Source organism: Odontesthes bonariensis, chromosome 22, assembly GCF_027942865.1.
Source record: "Odontesthes bonariensis isolate fOdoBon6 chromosome 22, fOdoBon6.hap1, whole genome shotgun sequence".
Lineage (NCBI taxonomy): Eukaryota > Metazoa > Chordata > Actinopteri > Atheriniformes > Atherinopsidae > Odontesthes > Odontesthes bonariensis.
The window spans coordinates 14,737,934-14,754,409 of NC_134527.1; the positions used below are offsets into that span (position 1 = coordinate 14,737,934).

General features: G+C 40.5%; 1 long non-coding RNA gene across 2 annotated transcripts in view; it reads left to right on the forward strand.

Moving 5' to 3' along the window:
• LOC142372926 (uncharacterized) overlaps positions 1–16,476 on the forward strand; it is a 54,247-nt gene that overhangs the window by 6,437 nt on the left and 31,334 nt on the right. For both annotated transcript variants that reach the window (XR_012768357.1, XR_012768358.1), the window contains exon 2: positions 8,385–8,591. This is a non-coding gene — a long non-coding RNA (uncharacterized LOC142372926). The remainder of the gene's footprint in view (positions 1–8,384; positions 8,592–16,476) is intronic.

Consider the following 16,476-nt stretch of genomic DNA (forward strand, 5'->3'; position numbering starts at 1 on the left):
TGGTCTGTCATTTTTCCTGTTAAACTTCATTGCAAACCTGCTGGGATAAGTTTTCTGGGTTATTTTTGGGAAGGATTCTCCAGCCACTCCCTACAGGTGCAGGCCTGAGCCCATAATCCACTCTTTTCACTGTGGATTTTTTCTTAACCTCAGCCAACTTTGTTTTTTTTGTTTGTTTTCTTCCCACCCTGTTTATGTGAAATGGAAAGAACGAAAAACAGCATAAATTTATATAATCATCATTTGCTTTTACTTAAAAAGATCAAAGTAAAAATAAATCCATTTTTTTAAATGGATGAAATCAGATATTTAAGGTTTTTTGCTCTTAAATTTGTAGGCTATGAGAAGAGGGAATGGCAACCTCTTGTTCATTGCTTTCCAGAGAAGGAGATGTTTCAGAGCATTTTTTTAAGAGAGTTCAGAAGTGTTACTCCTTTGATTTGATTTTTTCCAAGCAAAACAACAGGTGATGAAGGTTCAAGACATTTTACAACACATTTGTTATCTAACTTAAATGTTAGGTTTCAGACCAATCTTTTTCTTGTACTCTTACTCATCCTTGACCTCCCGTTTCTGGGTGAACTTACGTTTTTAGTCATTAGCGAGAAAAATAACAACAAGATGAAGTGCATGCGGCAAAATATGTGCATGCGGCAAAGTGGAATGCGGTCAATTAAATATCCCAAATGCTTCTCTGTGCAGTGGATGGACCCCTTTAATAACTATTAAAGCTAAATCAAAGCTACTGTAAAAGGCCTTCTAAATGTCAGTGGGAACCTCCTGTCTGGATCCTTGCACTGAGTCGCTTGGAGTTTTTTTTTGTTGTTGTTTTGTTTTGTTCAAAAACCAAACAACAAACGATTCATTAAATGATTATGTTGTTGCTACATTATTCTGCATGATGTCTTCTAAAAACAAAAAAATTGGCACTTTACGAGTTTAGTCAAATAAAAAATTGTTATTTCCCCCCCAATTCTGGAATCAAATATTGGTAAGTTATCCTTCCAGTCCTCACGGATACTGAATTTTATTTTCTGAACTGCATCGAGAAATTGACCAGAGTCGGTACAATAAGTTTGAACTTGTCTATTCATACTGTGGAATCACATTAAGTTGCCTTTTGCTTTGTGCTGCATATACAGGTGTTGTGCCAACAGGTTTGTCAGGACTGGGTGTACACTGGAGGAGTTACTGGGCTGTTCATAGAGAAAAAAAAAAGATAAAGAAAGCTTACTATGCACACATAGTAGCCTACATACCGTTTACACGAGGTGTCCGCTAACTCTGACATAAAACTACCAGTTTACCGTCTCACAGTCTTGTTTGAAATGAGCTAGATCTGCCGACGTGGTTTAAAGGAAACGTTCTCTCTTTAGATCTGTTAAATATGACCTGAGTTGGACAGTTTCAGAGGCACGTCCCCCCACAGCACCACTTTTTTTTCCTCTTTTTTTTTTAGTAGCCGTTTGCCTTTGCTGCTTTTTCATGTTCAAATTGCAAGTCGTTGGATACTTGTGACATTTGAAATATGAGAATGGCCGTATTTAAAGTTAGACAATACACCAAAACCACATGAAAAATCAAAATGAGTGGGATGCGGGTAGAAGCTGCGCTTTCATTTACTGAAGTCCCCACAGATGTTTTGCATAAAGACGTTTTTTGGGGTAATGAGGGGGAGTATTTGAACGTAAGCTGAACCTGGTTGGCTTAACTTAGAGGATTTTGGAGTAACCCCGAGTACGCACGGAGGAGGCTAAATTCGTGCAACTGTTGCAAAGGGGGGCTTGGTGTGGGTAGGGTGCTGAGCCTCCCTTTGGTGGGACTAATTTGTTTTTATGTCCACCTTCATAGCTATCTTAGACTACGTCAACGTGGTAAAATAGGTAAAGAGGGATTTGAAATAAAAAGCTTTCATTTGTGTCAGCAAACGTTTAAAACGGGCACGAAATTGTCACTTTAAAAACGAACAGTGGGCTCTGTTAACACCTGCTGATTTGACCCCCTCACGTGTTTGTCTAAACGACGATAAAACTGATACAACAACTTTAGATTTTGCTGTTCTACCCAACAGCCATTATGTCCGTGCTTTCCATTTTATGTGGGAAAAAAAATGCTGAAACACGCGCTGAAAAACAAAGCCCAGATTCATCCCACTGCGCAACAAGAGACACCAGTCAACCAACCAATTAAAATCCGATTAGGAAACATCTTAGTTTTTCCAACGGAGGGTAGTGAAAAAGCTTGTAACCTTTCCTCGCTGAGGTCACTCACCGAATAAGATCCATTGCCTTTACTGAAGCCACAGACCTTCACAAATGCTCCTGGCGACCGACTGTGGCCCCGGAGACCTTTTGCATACATGGCAGTTTAATTGGTCACTGTATTTAAGAATAAGGTGGGATTCCAGTTAATTAGTGGCGAAGTGAATACGATTGAACATTATATGATTTGCTCCCGGTCCCTGGTTTGTTAGTGCGGATTTGGGGTGGATCAGCTTTTGTGCTGGACAAATGAGAAGTGAGTAGCGTGGTGCCGATGCACAGTGTCGTTTTGTGGACTGGCGACAGCCTCTTTTCATGGGAAAAACTTAAAGGAGGCCCGCGTTATCACAGGACCTCATTATCTCATGTCTGCAACCATCTTTTGGGAACAATCCCTAATCAAGATTGGCACAGACCTACTTTGCAGAACTTTGGTATATAATAATCCCCCCTCTCACTCACTCTCTCCCTTTTTCACTACAAGACACACACAACACACACGCACGCGCGTTTTGCGTGACGTAGGGTGAAAGACAAAGTGGCGATGTGATCCATGATTCAGAGATCACCCCCGGGTATCAATCCTTTTAGAATATTTGCGCGCAATATTTCTCCTCATATTCACAGTAAATGTTGAGTAATTTAGAAACTACATGAATTCATTCATGCCTTGTAAGTTTTAGTTATATTAAAGGGTAGCTATGGGGCAAAAACCGAAAAGAAAGCGCCTTTACACTCCACTTCTAATTATTTGATGTGGCTTTCAATGCAGAAGTCTGTCGGAAAGTAGTTGGTAAAAACAGTTAGAACGTATTACAAACTTTTGCATTATTAAGCCCATTGTTCTAATACATTTTTTAACCAAAACTTCACGAGAACCATACGTTGGCCATTTTGTCATCTCAGTGTATGACAATGATCCCCCCCCTCCTCCCCAAGGCTGTTCACTCTATTTGCACAAGCCCGCAAAAAGGAGAGAGAAGGTGGTTCATTTACTTGGCCATAAACCATTTATTTACCTCCAGGTGAGTGTCGCACAGAGTGCAGAGTAAAGATCGCAGGAGAGATTTACACCTGTCTCTGTGCTCAAATAGAGAAGCCTATAGCCTACAGAGATGACCACTGGAGCCAGCTTGTCTGGGGCTGTGCTAGACCGTCCACCCCCTTCTCCCCACTGTGGATTAAACAACATCATAAAAAATGACCATCAACGCGCACACTGCAAACAGATTATTCTCCTCGGCGCCTGGCGCTCAAACTGCACGCTTAAAGGGAAGACGCGTCCAGCGGGCAGACGAGTGCTGCCAGCAGCAGCGTTTGGCCAGCATTTTTTTGCTGTCGTCTCCACACACTCCTCTGGACACTTCCCGGTCATGTAAATGCTCGCAGCGTTTGATTTCGTGGCTGCGGGTTTGAGAGAGTCCTTGGAGGTTGCTGATGGACATTTGCAAGCAGATAAGGAGACGTAGCTGTTTCGCCACGAGAGCCTTTGAACATATGACACGTTGTTAAAGCGGAAGATGGCTGTAGACATATGAGGACAGAAGGATTTACTCATGTAAGAATGTAGCTTAAAGCTCTACATAAGCACACATTTGAAAATATATGCGGAGTCTCTGCACGATCAGTAACACACGCGAACTGTAGCGTGTACTTTACTTCTGACCGCTGTTTTACCTGTTGCTGCGTTCCTCTTCATAACTGCAGAGGCTGTCACTCTGTAGATAGTTGCAAGGGAAATAATCACACCTCTTACTTATGTAGAAGTAGTAATACTAAGTGAATGTACAGCATTGGAAACATTAAGTAGAAAATAGATAACCATAAATACATATTAGTATTAAAGTATTGGTATGTTATTATGCCACTAGGTTACTACTACTCACGCATTACTGCAAAAGCAGAATGTTGCAAATGATTAAATTCAACTTTTAATGAAAGTGCAGTTAACTGTTATTTTCATTATGGATGTTCTTCAGCTGACCAGTTTAATTTGTGCACAGTCTGATTACCATTTCATAAGCCTGTCATGTGTTTCAAGGTGTACATCTTATTTTGTAATGTAACCAGTAACTGAAGTTGTATTCAAGTAAAAGAAACATCATTCGCCTTTTACATGTTGTGACGAAAAAGTCAAGTGAAAATACTTTAAAAAAATAATAAAAAAATAATAGACTGTACTTGAGTGTGTACATAGTACATTCCACCACAGCCTATGGGCTTAGGATTTACTTGTCTGGTTGGCATGTTAAAGCCTCCTAAATACAGCTTTCTCTCATTTTCCAAGGTACATGAACAGATCTGCTCCTAACCCTTTCAACTTGGTGAAATCCATTCATCCCACTAAAGCAGAAGCTGTGTCATCATATGCGTAATTAGTTCAGTGCTCCATGGTACTCAGTCGGTAGAGATCTTCCTTTTTTTAAGTCCTGTCCTCAAACCTTTTACACGCCGCTTTTAGGTACCATTTAAGGTTGATGATAGGCCTGTACATCCTCCTGCATATATCACACCACCTGATGGAGCTTTGCCACTAACAGTGTGTGAAAAGTACAAAATTTGATGTCAGATTTGGATTAAAGTGCCGGATTACAGGCAAGGCTTGTGGACTAATATTTCAGCACTACACTATGAGGGGTAAGAAAAGGGCAGAGTCTACAGCTCCACTCTATTTGACACCATTACCAAAGCCCTTTTGACTGGCAAAGGGCAGAGACACATGTAAATTTAAACACAAATGTCGGCCTCTACTTTTCAGTCCATACGCACGTCTTTATTCCTTTCCCCTCTTCCTTCCCTCTGTCCCTGATACAGAGTTTGCAACCACACCCACAGACGCTGAAACGTTTCTTTAGTGGCCACTTTATTGGCCACTAAATGGCAGGTTGTCCAATTGTCCTGCCTGTGAATTTAATGCCCAACCAATGTGAATAATCTCCTTCAATGTGAGACAGCCGGTATGGTTCTGCTTGATTGCTACAAATTGAAAACCTAAAATAATTCCGCAATTCCGGTTTTCAGCAGTCAAACGCTCAACTATTCCAAGAATTTATGCAGAGTTTTTTTTATTTTGTGTTGTTTTCTATTTTAATCAGTATTTCCAATATGTCTAATGTCTAAAAGCTGCGCCTCTCTTCGCGAAGAAGTAAAGAGGCTAGTGGCTGTTTACTTGACACTGGGAAAGGAAATAATTATTGTATTATTTGCATGTGTACAAAATCTGTTGTCTTCAAACCGGACTAACACATCCAGATAATGCAGTTGGGGGTCATATAGCTCCTGCATGTAGACTCTCACCTATAATCAAATGGGCCAAGGTGATTGGTACATGCTTTGATGTTCCATCTTTTAATGTCTTGCAAAAGCAGTAAAGTATAAGGTATACTAATACGGCCAAATTCACAATAAAGCTACTGTCATGAATTTTTCTGTTACTTTTGTCCTACGGCTAAACAAATCAGTAACGGTGTCTGAAAAATTTGCCCATTTAAGAGTACATGTAACCTCGACGTTGCTTAAAGCATTTCCGGACCGTCTCTCTCTGTTCTAATAAAATCCTGTTTTTATAACCTCAGCATCATCTGACAAAATCACCATTCAAGTAACTTAAAGACTTCTGTGCGGTGAGTTCAGCTATACTTACATGTAGGATGATATCCCACAGAGGAAGTTAGATGCAGCAGAATGTCTTACATAATATCAATGCTCTGTCATGTTACTCTTGATAAATGGGCCATGAGCCCCCTTTAGGTAGCTTTTTGTGTGACAATGTGTGACTATTTAGATTAATGAGGATCACAGGGCCAGAGTCATTTTCTTTAACTTAGATCTAAAGCTTAATAGAATTACATCCTACAAAATAGGTACGTTAGAAGGTGTTACCTGAGCATCAAATGTTAGAATGAAATGTGTCCTCTGTTTTGCCTTGATTTATTTATTTACTAGTTCAAATCTGAGAAAATATTCAGAAAATAGACACAAAATAAGTATGATTGATTATTTTCTGAACTGATGTGGCTTTGATCAGTAATAGATGATCCGCCTGTTCTGTCAACGTGAAAGATTTTAGCTTCAACATTGACATGTAGAAGTCTCTAGCTGCAATGATCCCAAACACTTTTTTTTTTTGCTGTGAAATTGTAAATAAGGGTTTGATGATTTTATTGTCATGCACCAGGATAAATTCAGTTTCCTTGTCTCTTTTTTTTTAATGTCTCATTTAATCACTGAGCCATTCAATCCTTTTACATGCGCCTGTTCTTCTGAGAAGCGGTGGGATTGGCAGCGTATGTGCAACCTGGAAATTATAAAAGGAAGCCTTCCATCCACTGAGGCCATAAGGGAATATGGGGAGGGAGGCTGCAAGAACAAACAGGGAGCGGTGATTTCCAAAGTGGCCCGGCCATTGAATGACAATAGCCAGGCGTCTCTGGCTGTCTCTTTTTCTTTCACTGCTGCAGACAACAAAAACCTAACATAATAAAGGGGGCAAAGAAAATTATCAAATGTGATTTATTCGGATTTGAACAAATCATTTGTGATTTAAATTTGTCAGGAAAGATATCAATGATAACTAAATTTCCTGTCCAACTGTGTGAGACTTGTGTTCCTTGTTTTCCTTTACATTTGTAAGTATCTTAACAAAAAGACGAGATTTTGCAACCACTCCCCCCCCCCCCCCCCCCCATGCATTCCTGATGGTCCTGTCATCACAATGTGCACTGAAGTTTATCATATTTATTCTATAAGATATCATGTGTAGAAATACATCTATCAAGATTTTAATGAGGCACTGACAGGCTGACAGCTTTGGGGGAGTTTTTGAATATGAAAAGCACAGAAAGTTAAACTTGATTACTTAATAAGCAAATATGAAGTTATGTTGTGCTCAATTTTATTATCAAAACCCACGGTATCTTTTAAATCTGATTATTTTCACAGAATATTCAGCAAACAATCTTTTACCAGGTCATCTCATTTTATCTCTCTAAATGCTCCTTTCACTATCAGTGTTATGCTGATTGTTTTCAGGAAGCATTTTATTTCCTTTTTTCCAAATTCAACATCAAGATACGATCGCCCTTCTGGTCCGTATGGCAGAGTCAATGAGCAGTATACATATTCTCTCATCCGTCAAGGAAAGGAGGATTTTTTTCAATAAATAATTCACCACTGATAGCCAGAGCTAATGCCTACATGAACAAATCTCTCAGTTACAGCCATCTTGGGAGAAAGCCATTCCAGAGCATACTTAATAAACACATACAGAGCCTAGCAAGCTCTGGTTTCACTGATGTCTTTCCGAGAGGAAAGAATTTGAAGACAGTTGGTGAAACAGCATCCTTTCTGTGGGTAAGGGTTTTGGGGTCAAGTGTGGGTTTTGCTGTAAGCACGCGTCATCTTGTTGCGTTGTTGCTGCTGATACTTGGGATAGATTTACTGTCTGTTTTACACAGGCTGTAATGTAGGTGTTTCTTTAGATATTTCTGACATTTATGTCCCAAAATTTTATGATCTTGCACCATGACAAAGAAAATAATAAACTCAGTACACACAACAGCCCAATGAGCAAGTGGTTTATGAATAAACAGAGGTATATCTCTCTTATCTGTTCTACAGTCTATTTAAACATGTTATCTTTTGCGTCCACATTTATAACCACTATTGAGTCGGTATCACAGCCTTACATTGACCACATGTGTGCTGCAACTAGAAACAGAATCCAGGCTTAATTCCCTCAACCTGGGCCTTTGGCTGCGGTAGCCATGTGTGTAAAGGTGCGTCTGTTATTGTGCAGCATCTTGTTGTGTGTCCTTGACGAGTTTGATTGCACACTGCAACACATTTCTGCTCACATAGATAACAATATGGCAAGTACTTACATTTTGTTGGTTTGGGCTATAAAACATGAGGGTTTCACTGTATGTGCATCCTCCTTGAGGTCCACTCCTTACTCATATTTTTTTCCAAGCACACACAATCAGTTATATGTGTGTGACTGGATAGGGTTGTTATTTTGCGTATCTGTGTGTCTGCTGCAAGACTCCCTGCATGAAATATTCAAAGTCCAATGAAAATGGATCTGCTGATCTGAAGTTTGTTTCTCTGCCTCTCTCTGACCAGATCCCTGTGGAGCTGCCTTGAAGAAGGATCTTAATATCAAATATCAGTTAGATGACCAAGGCTGGGCCTTCATGACTGCTGGAGCTCAGATCAATGGGATACTGCTGGAGATGCAACGAACCACACCTACATATTATTAAGACCCTCTGATTGGACAACACATGAACAACTTGATCACTACTGAAGAATTCCTGCAAATTGAGCAAGGTAATTCTAACCCTTTAAGTTAAAGTCATTTGAGTGACTTACATATTTCTATATATATCTATATCGAGAGAGATATCTTACATCTTACATGTACAATCTTACATTTATTACTTGGCATACTTCAGATAAATTGTCACCTTTTCCCTTCTAATCATAGGCCTCTAGGTCATTTGATCTGTGCTTTGGGGACAGGGAGCTTCAGAGAGATGTCCCACTAGCCCACAATTAAAGTAACACATATAGCCAATAGCCCAAACACACACAGAAATTGAAACGTTATCAGCAAGCCTGAGTTCTGCTATACCATTGTATCCACCTACCCGAATTGTAGCAGTTACGTGCTCCCCTAAATGTCTGCGACACTCCACCTCATCTCCTCTGAGCGGCACCCTGACTAAATGAAAAACAATTTGAGGAAATAGGGAACAATCCTAGGCAGGCTCCAGCGGGCTGCCATAAAAAGAGGGGCTGCCTCTCCAGCTTTTCCCTCATGCCTTCAGCTTTAACTCTATGGGCTGATGAAAGATCAATGGGCCGGCTGGGCAGCCGCTGCTGTGGCTGCTGTCTGCCACTGCACCAGGAAGCGAGCCAATTACAAAACATCAGGGAAAAAAAAAGGAGGAATGACAAAACCCTCAGTCTTTGTGAATGCAAACTGAGTGATTAGTGAATAGTTTGGTGTGTGTGCACGCACGTTCACTTGTTATCGTAACCTGACTTACTCTGAAAATCAGTCAGTTTCCATCATATGGATAATGTTCCAAACTTGTTCTAACCCCTACACATCCCCCGCCATTCCTACATCACCCTCTTTAACACCCCTTTAACCCCGTACCCTTGGCCTCCAGCAGCCTCACTCCAGATCTGCACCAACTAACCAGCTCACTGGATCTCCGGCAGGAGTAATGGAGGACTGGTGCAAACACGCAGCAGCAGACAAACAAATCATGTTAAGTCTCTGCTGCAATGGCTGGCAGCACATTCAAATGGGAGTCAGTGCCCTGCCAGGGAGGAGGGTGCGCCCATTTTCCCAGGGAGGGGGTGAGGGCGAGGGTGAACATGAGGGAGGGTAGCATGGAGGAGAGGTCTGGTCCTTATCCGGATCACAGACACCTCCGCCCCTCCTGGCAGGAATGCATACAGCCCCAGTGGGAGGAGAGAGACAGAAGAAAGGAGGAGGAGGAAACAAGCAGACATAAAGAGGGGAAGTAAAAAGGGAAAGAAAAAAGCTGGTGAGGGAAAGTGAGTGAGTGAATGAAGGAGGGAGACAGATGGAGAGAAAAAGGCCTGCTCAGCTCAGGGGAGGGAGTGTCTTTACAATGCAGTTAGACAAAAACACACCAATCACAACACTCTCACTGAGCACCTCTAAGAGAGCGCATAGGAAAACAAACAAGGAATTAGGCTTCTTAAATACCCTTCTAACCATGCAACTGTGGTTATCATTACCTCAGGTCAGCTATCATTACTGCAGCCTAATGTGATGAGTCTCTGATGACAGCAGATGAGAGGCCAGAAAGCCAGTGTGTGGCTGCACAACACAGAGGCGCTAAACTTCAAGACAAACATTAAGTGTTGTTTTTTTTGTATGTTTGTATCATTTTAAACTAAGAAAAAAGAAATATGCGGAATATCAAACTGTCAACATTCCCTTTGGAAACTTTACTGCAAGTCAAACAAACCAGAATGGTGAACTAGAAAGATCCTCAGCCCACAGTTAGTGGTTTATGTGATCCCACAGCCTTACCTGGGAAGGAAATATTTTGCCTGCAAAGACCATAAGACGGCATTCCTGCAAACGCTTTGTGGCTGTGTGTCAGGGCAAAGAACAGATTTTGTCAGGTGAAGATTAGGGTTTAGGGGTTCATTTACAGTTCACGCTGGAGCAGTCAATGCAATCATTACATTTTCATTCATCTCCAGTCCTCTCTTCCCTGCATTGGCTGTTGTAAGGGGTTTTCTCTTTAAATGCAATCCTACTGTACACGCTCTGTTATTTCTTTATCGTCAACACAGTTTTCAGCTGACCGTTGACATTTAATATATTCAGTGTGTTCTGCTTAATGCCCAGGAGTTACTCGACCTTGACAGACACGAGTCCCACTATAATTGTCATACTTTAACTTCTGATTCCTAATTTGACTAAACTGTCCCTGAAAAGTGCCACTATCCACTCAAATATAATCAAGTCATAAATAAAAACACAGAAATTCTTCAGGCCAGGGCAACATCTTGTCTTGTATTGTGGAAAATTTTGGAATAGTGAAAATTTTTATGTGACTAGTGACCAAATATGTACTTGTTTGTATGCTGTCATTATGTTTTATAAATATAATCATGATGTGGTAATACAAAGTGACCAAGCTGTAGTGATAGAAAAACCTTCTTTTGACTAAAATGGAACATTTTTTATTTGCTGAGATGATTTTTTAATTTTTTTTTGTAAAATAGCATAATACATTTTAAATCAGTATAATTAATGTCTATGAAAATAGCATTATGATTTAATTGGCAGCCTGAATAAAGTAGATATTAATCTTTAGCTTCCCATCCCTGTATTATTCAGCCAGATAAAAGTGATTGTACATTTTCAGCTGTGAGCACTGCAGCAAAAAAACTATATGGCACTCAGTGAAATAAATGTCTGACTTGTAGAAGGATGAAATTTGGTGCTGTGCATGCATAGTAATATTTTCATGCTGTGTTAAAAGTTAAAAAACAAGCTATTTGTCTTTCACATTATTTTATCATTTATTGCTGCTGGGATGTGGAAACGCATTTATTCAATGCCATTAATATGTTTAAAACTAATTCAAGAAGATTTCAGACTAAAATATTTCAAAATTGAAACAGGACAAAATGAACAATTCTGTCCTTTGTGTTGGCTTTTCACAGTTAGTTAAAATGTATTGCTATAAAAAGCTGAGTCGCATCATCAGTTATCCCCTTTAAGAGAAACTACAGGTTTCACTTAAATTAACTTAATTTCACTGTGTCAAGCATTTCAGTGGAATAGCTGCTTTTCTCAAGATTTTTCTTCTGTTTTCCATCTCACCAAAAGTCCCTCAGCCCATTTCCATCTGTTTGTCAGACCAGAGTTGCAGCAAAAATCACTTATTGCTAGCACATGTGACCCGGTGAGCATGTGCATGCGCCACAGCCTATCACACAGCAACCCGTTGCCTATCAGCACCCCCAGATAGATCTCCACCTTCATTAATGCAGGCCCACGGCAAGCGCATGTCTCCACATGTCCGCATGGGATGCAAACATCTGGTTTATCTGGAATGTTGTGGGTCCCCTTTCCTACCGCTCCTGCTCTATTTTGCTGTCCAAAAACAGGGGCAACTCACTCTTTGCCCTCCTGTAGAAAAGGAAGTGGAGCCGAAGTTGTTGTGGCGAGGGACATCAAAGAGGTTGGGACGTCAGTCAGGAGCAAGTAGAGGGCAGAACCTGGTCAACAGCAAGGATTTGTCATTTAATAGCCCCTCTGGGGGGACTTTAGGTCTAATTTCAGAGGTGCTGAAAGTAGGATTTGCTGGAGTTTGCCATGTCCAAAGGTCCTTTTGTTTCTCTTTTTTTTCACTACACAGAGGCTGATTGTCTTGATAATGCACAAGTAAATATGTGTTTGTTTTCCAATTCTGAATTATTTTGGAATACAAAAGCCTGTTGGATATACTCATCAAGAATTGTTTTTTCGTAGAGCATTGCTTTAGTCTGATAAACGAGTCGCAGAAGCAGCCATAAATTACATGACATGGCGTTCTTAATTAGACTTTAAATAAATCTTGCAAAAATATGAGCATCCAAAAGCCAGGACTAATGTATTTTAAAGGTTGTACGTTTGTATTTTGGATTAATAATTCTCGACAAGGTTTTTTTAACTTACTTTTTCATTTAGTAGTAGTGTTTCTTTTTGTCTGTCAGGTGCCACACTATCAAGTCAAATTATTTGTGTGAAAGCAGTCTTGCAAGTAGCCTTTTCAGATTCTGATTCATCTGCTCAAATTCATGACTTATATTTTATCTAACCTGGTAATGATGTCACACGGGTATAGCCTGTATGTGACACAGACAGCAGTAACTCCAGTTCACTTAAATATTGATGTTTCCCTGCCCTTGTCTCTCCATCAGCAATATATTTAATGGTCACATTCTGTGCTTATTCAGCACAAGAAAAACGAGAGCAAAGTAAACATGCCAACTTTAGAGCAGGAGACATTTGTCTTGTAGCTTGAAATAACTGGACTGCATTTAACGAGACGCACACAAGTTGAGAGGGCTGACATTTGTTTTGTTCCTGACTGCATGTGCCGAATTAACTGACAAACAGAGAACTTCTTAGACTTTGGGACAGCACACTGTTCCATCGGCCATCAGTACAAGCTCATGATCTGTAGTTGTTGTCAGTCAGGAGGTCGTTCAGAAAAAAATGCACATTTAATGGCTTGATCCAATGTGATTGGAGTGGTTAACTGATGATCTGGTTGTAAATTTCTGTCTCATGGCTGTCACTATCTCTTCTCCCCTCCTTTCGTCATGTTTATCCTGCTTTGTCTTTCCAGCTCCTCCTATTCTGTGACTTTTATCCACGTCTCCCATGCTCCTGTTATCTACCCCCTTTCTCACTGATTGTGCAGCGAATTGCACGGCACTATTGAAATATTCACAATTGAAATCCATCAAATTGCCTAGTTTTAATCAATCGCGTATAATTATTCACAGTTATGTCGTGCAACATGTTTGTGCTGGCTGCCAACCAACACCGAGCTCAGAGAATGCCAGATTTGGAGGTTGTGTGTGTGTGGGTGTGTGTGTGTGTGTGTGTGTGGTGGTGGTAGTGGTTGGGGGGGCGGGGTTAGGGTGCTGCTGCTGGTGCAGATGTGCTACCTAATTGTAGATTCCGCCATGCGGAAACTATTCTTCCCAACCATTTCAAACCATGTGCAATAGGTGTCACTGCAAGGTTAAACCAACTTCAAAATGCAAGTCCTGTTTCCATTCCTCACTGCTCAATTGACTGTGTAGTGCTCCGTGCCCTCAGAAAAAAGGAGAAGAGAAAAAAAAAGAAAAAGAGAAGGAGATTTTGCAATCATGGTCATGGCTCACATTAGTTTTTAAGTGTCTGCTGGCTGTGCACAGGATGCCTTTGACATGAAAGTGAGGGAAAGAATGTGCATTACATTAAAAATACTGGATTATACTACAAACGGGAAAGTATTTTTTAGTCTGTATCTCAAACTTTTCAATCACAGCTTGAAGTTTATTACTTCAAATCTCATAATAGAAGTAAATGTTTAGAATACTGCTCGACCTGATATTGCCACATACGTTTGCAAAGGCTCCCTTTCATTTATGGTCAACTATAACAGTAACAGTCAAAAGTTAAAAAATGAGGATACATTTTCTTGGACTGCTTTGGATGCTTTCTGGGAAGATATTGATTTCATAAATTGCAGTGGTTAACTATGCCTGTAGATGCTAATTGAGACCTGGAAAATGAAGTACAGTATAGGGTTTCATATTCCTGTAGCAAATATAATGTAAACTGAACAGAATGAATATTTTAGTCCATTTTGAATTAAAGCAAAAAGAGCTTCAACAGCGCTTGAAGGATATTCTCGATAACGTTCAAGAGGCATCAAAGAGAATTTAAGGCTCAGGTCATAACTGCTGGTATATCTTTAATGATAGCTAATATGACATCCTGGCATGGGCGTAGGTAATGGGGGGTCTTCCTCTCTGCCAAACAGTTAATTTACTACTCTCTCTGCCTTCTCTGCATCAATTTAGGCCGTTTCTTTTTTTCTTCTTCAGTGTAATTGAAAAACAAAAATCAGTTACCAGGTGACAATTCTGAAAATAACATGAAATGTTAAGCAGTAAGGCCCTCAGGCATTTTGTACTGCTATGAAATATGTGTTCTCCTGTGGAGCTACTTTAAATCTAATATCAACCCTGCTGAATAAACACACACGTATAACCACAACCTCCTCGTATGTTTCCTGTTCAAAAAGTATGACACATATCTATGTTTTGGGACATTTTATGTTCTTTCTATTTTTGGACTCCCAGATCTAATCTATGTTAAGGGACACAAACACAAGAATGCAACACATTTTTGCATTGATTGAGAGGTTCATCAAAAGAAACATGACTGCTTGAGATTTTCTGATAAATAAATCACATAACTCCACACTTATACACTTTACTTTGGATTTTTCTTTTTTTTTGACTGAAGCAATGCAAGGCTGTATAAGCTAGATGGTCAAAGGTTATCACACAAAGCAGAGAAAGAGACTCTCTGCCACTGCTGACTGAGATGACAACCCTTTGTATGTCTGTGTGTTGCAGTGTAATTATGTTAACCAATAAGTATTTAGTTGTTATATGAGCTCCTAATTAATTTGAATATTTCATAAATTCCTAATATATACAATTCTAATTTTAATCTAGACTCAGTGGAGGCACTGTTGGAGCACCCCAAAGAGAGTGTACGTGTTTCCTCCATGTGTAATCACAGAATCACATTTTTTGACAATAGTTTTGACAAAAAGGTTGGGCTCCTCTCACGTTTTCATCGAGGTGAACCAAAAAGTATGTTCTAAACATTGAGAGATGAATCCCGTTGATCTCCTCTGATAACAATGACATCCCGGAGCAGTTCTGGCTTTATTAACTTTTGCACTGTTGCTGAATTTCTCGCTTATTTGAGTCCATGGCTGTCAATTGAACCTTTTTGTTTCACCAATATCCTGAAGACTACAAAATAATTTGCATTCGCTGTATATAATTTGAATAATACTTTCCCACCTTTTGGGCATTTTAGAAGACTGAAAAAGAGAGCACAAGTTAAAGCCAGAAAGTGTAACTGTACATTTGTAGATGTATTTGGATGCCCGCATGTGTGTGACTGTGGAGTCCCATGTCTGGCCAGCCATGGCCACATCTGTTTGTCATGTTAGCACTTAAGCGCCTGCAGGAGCCACGATACTAAGTGGAGACAGAGTCCTCTCTCCCACTCTCTCCATCCACCCTTTCTCCTAATTACATTTGTTCATTAATCCATTTTCTGCCCACTTCTCTTTCTTGTTTATGTTTTTGCTCCAGTGGGCTTTTGCCTCCACCGACGAGCAGACAGTGACCTTTAAGGAGATGCCAGAAGACTCTGTAAGACAATGTTACCCCTTCACCCTTTCACCAAATACACACACATACATATACACACACACACACCCCTGCTCAGTCCCATCTTGGCCCCTCAGTATCCCCTCAGGCCATCTCCTTCAGAGAGGCTAATGGAGTTAGCCTAATGTCTGCACAGCGCCAGTCATAAAACTGATTTGAGGCTAAAGGCTTGGTGCCGAGACCACCACTCTGCCTACAAAAAAGAGATGTGAGGGAGATGTTAAAAGAGAGCAAGTGTATCTTTAGAGGGGTGGTGGCTGCGGAGCTTTGGGACAGGCTGGCGTAACTACGGCAACTGCAGACAATCTAATTGGTATTGACATCCTTGTCTTGGAGGAAATTTGACATCTAAGGGCAAATCATTCTATTTAGTCGCCTGAATTGTCTCCAAGGCGGGGCCCAAGGAGCACAATCATGTTGGAGCGTTGTTCTGGTCCTCATGTCTGGGCCAGCTCCACCACACAGCAATCGATCCTAATCTGATCGGGGGAGGGGAGGAGAATAAGAGGCATGGAGAGAAAAAAAAAAAGAAAATAAAATCAAAAGCTCTGTTGGGGTAATATTTAACAAGAGGGAGTACAATTGGGCCCTAGCGGGGCGGGAGCCTGTAATGCACTTGTGCTGCTGTGAGCATGGTTAATGTATAGAAAATCCTGGCAGTAATGGCTCTTCAGCAAAGGTGGCCAGGCTTCAA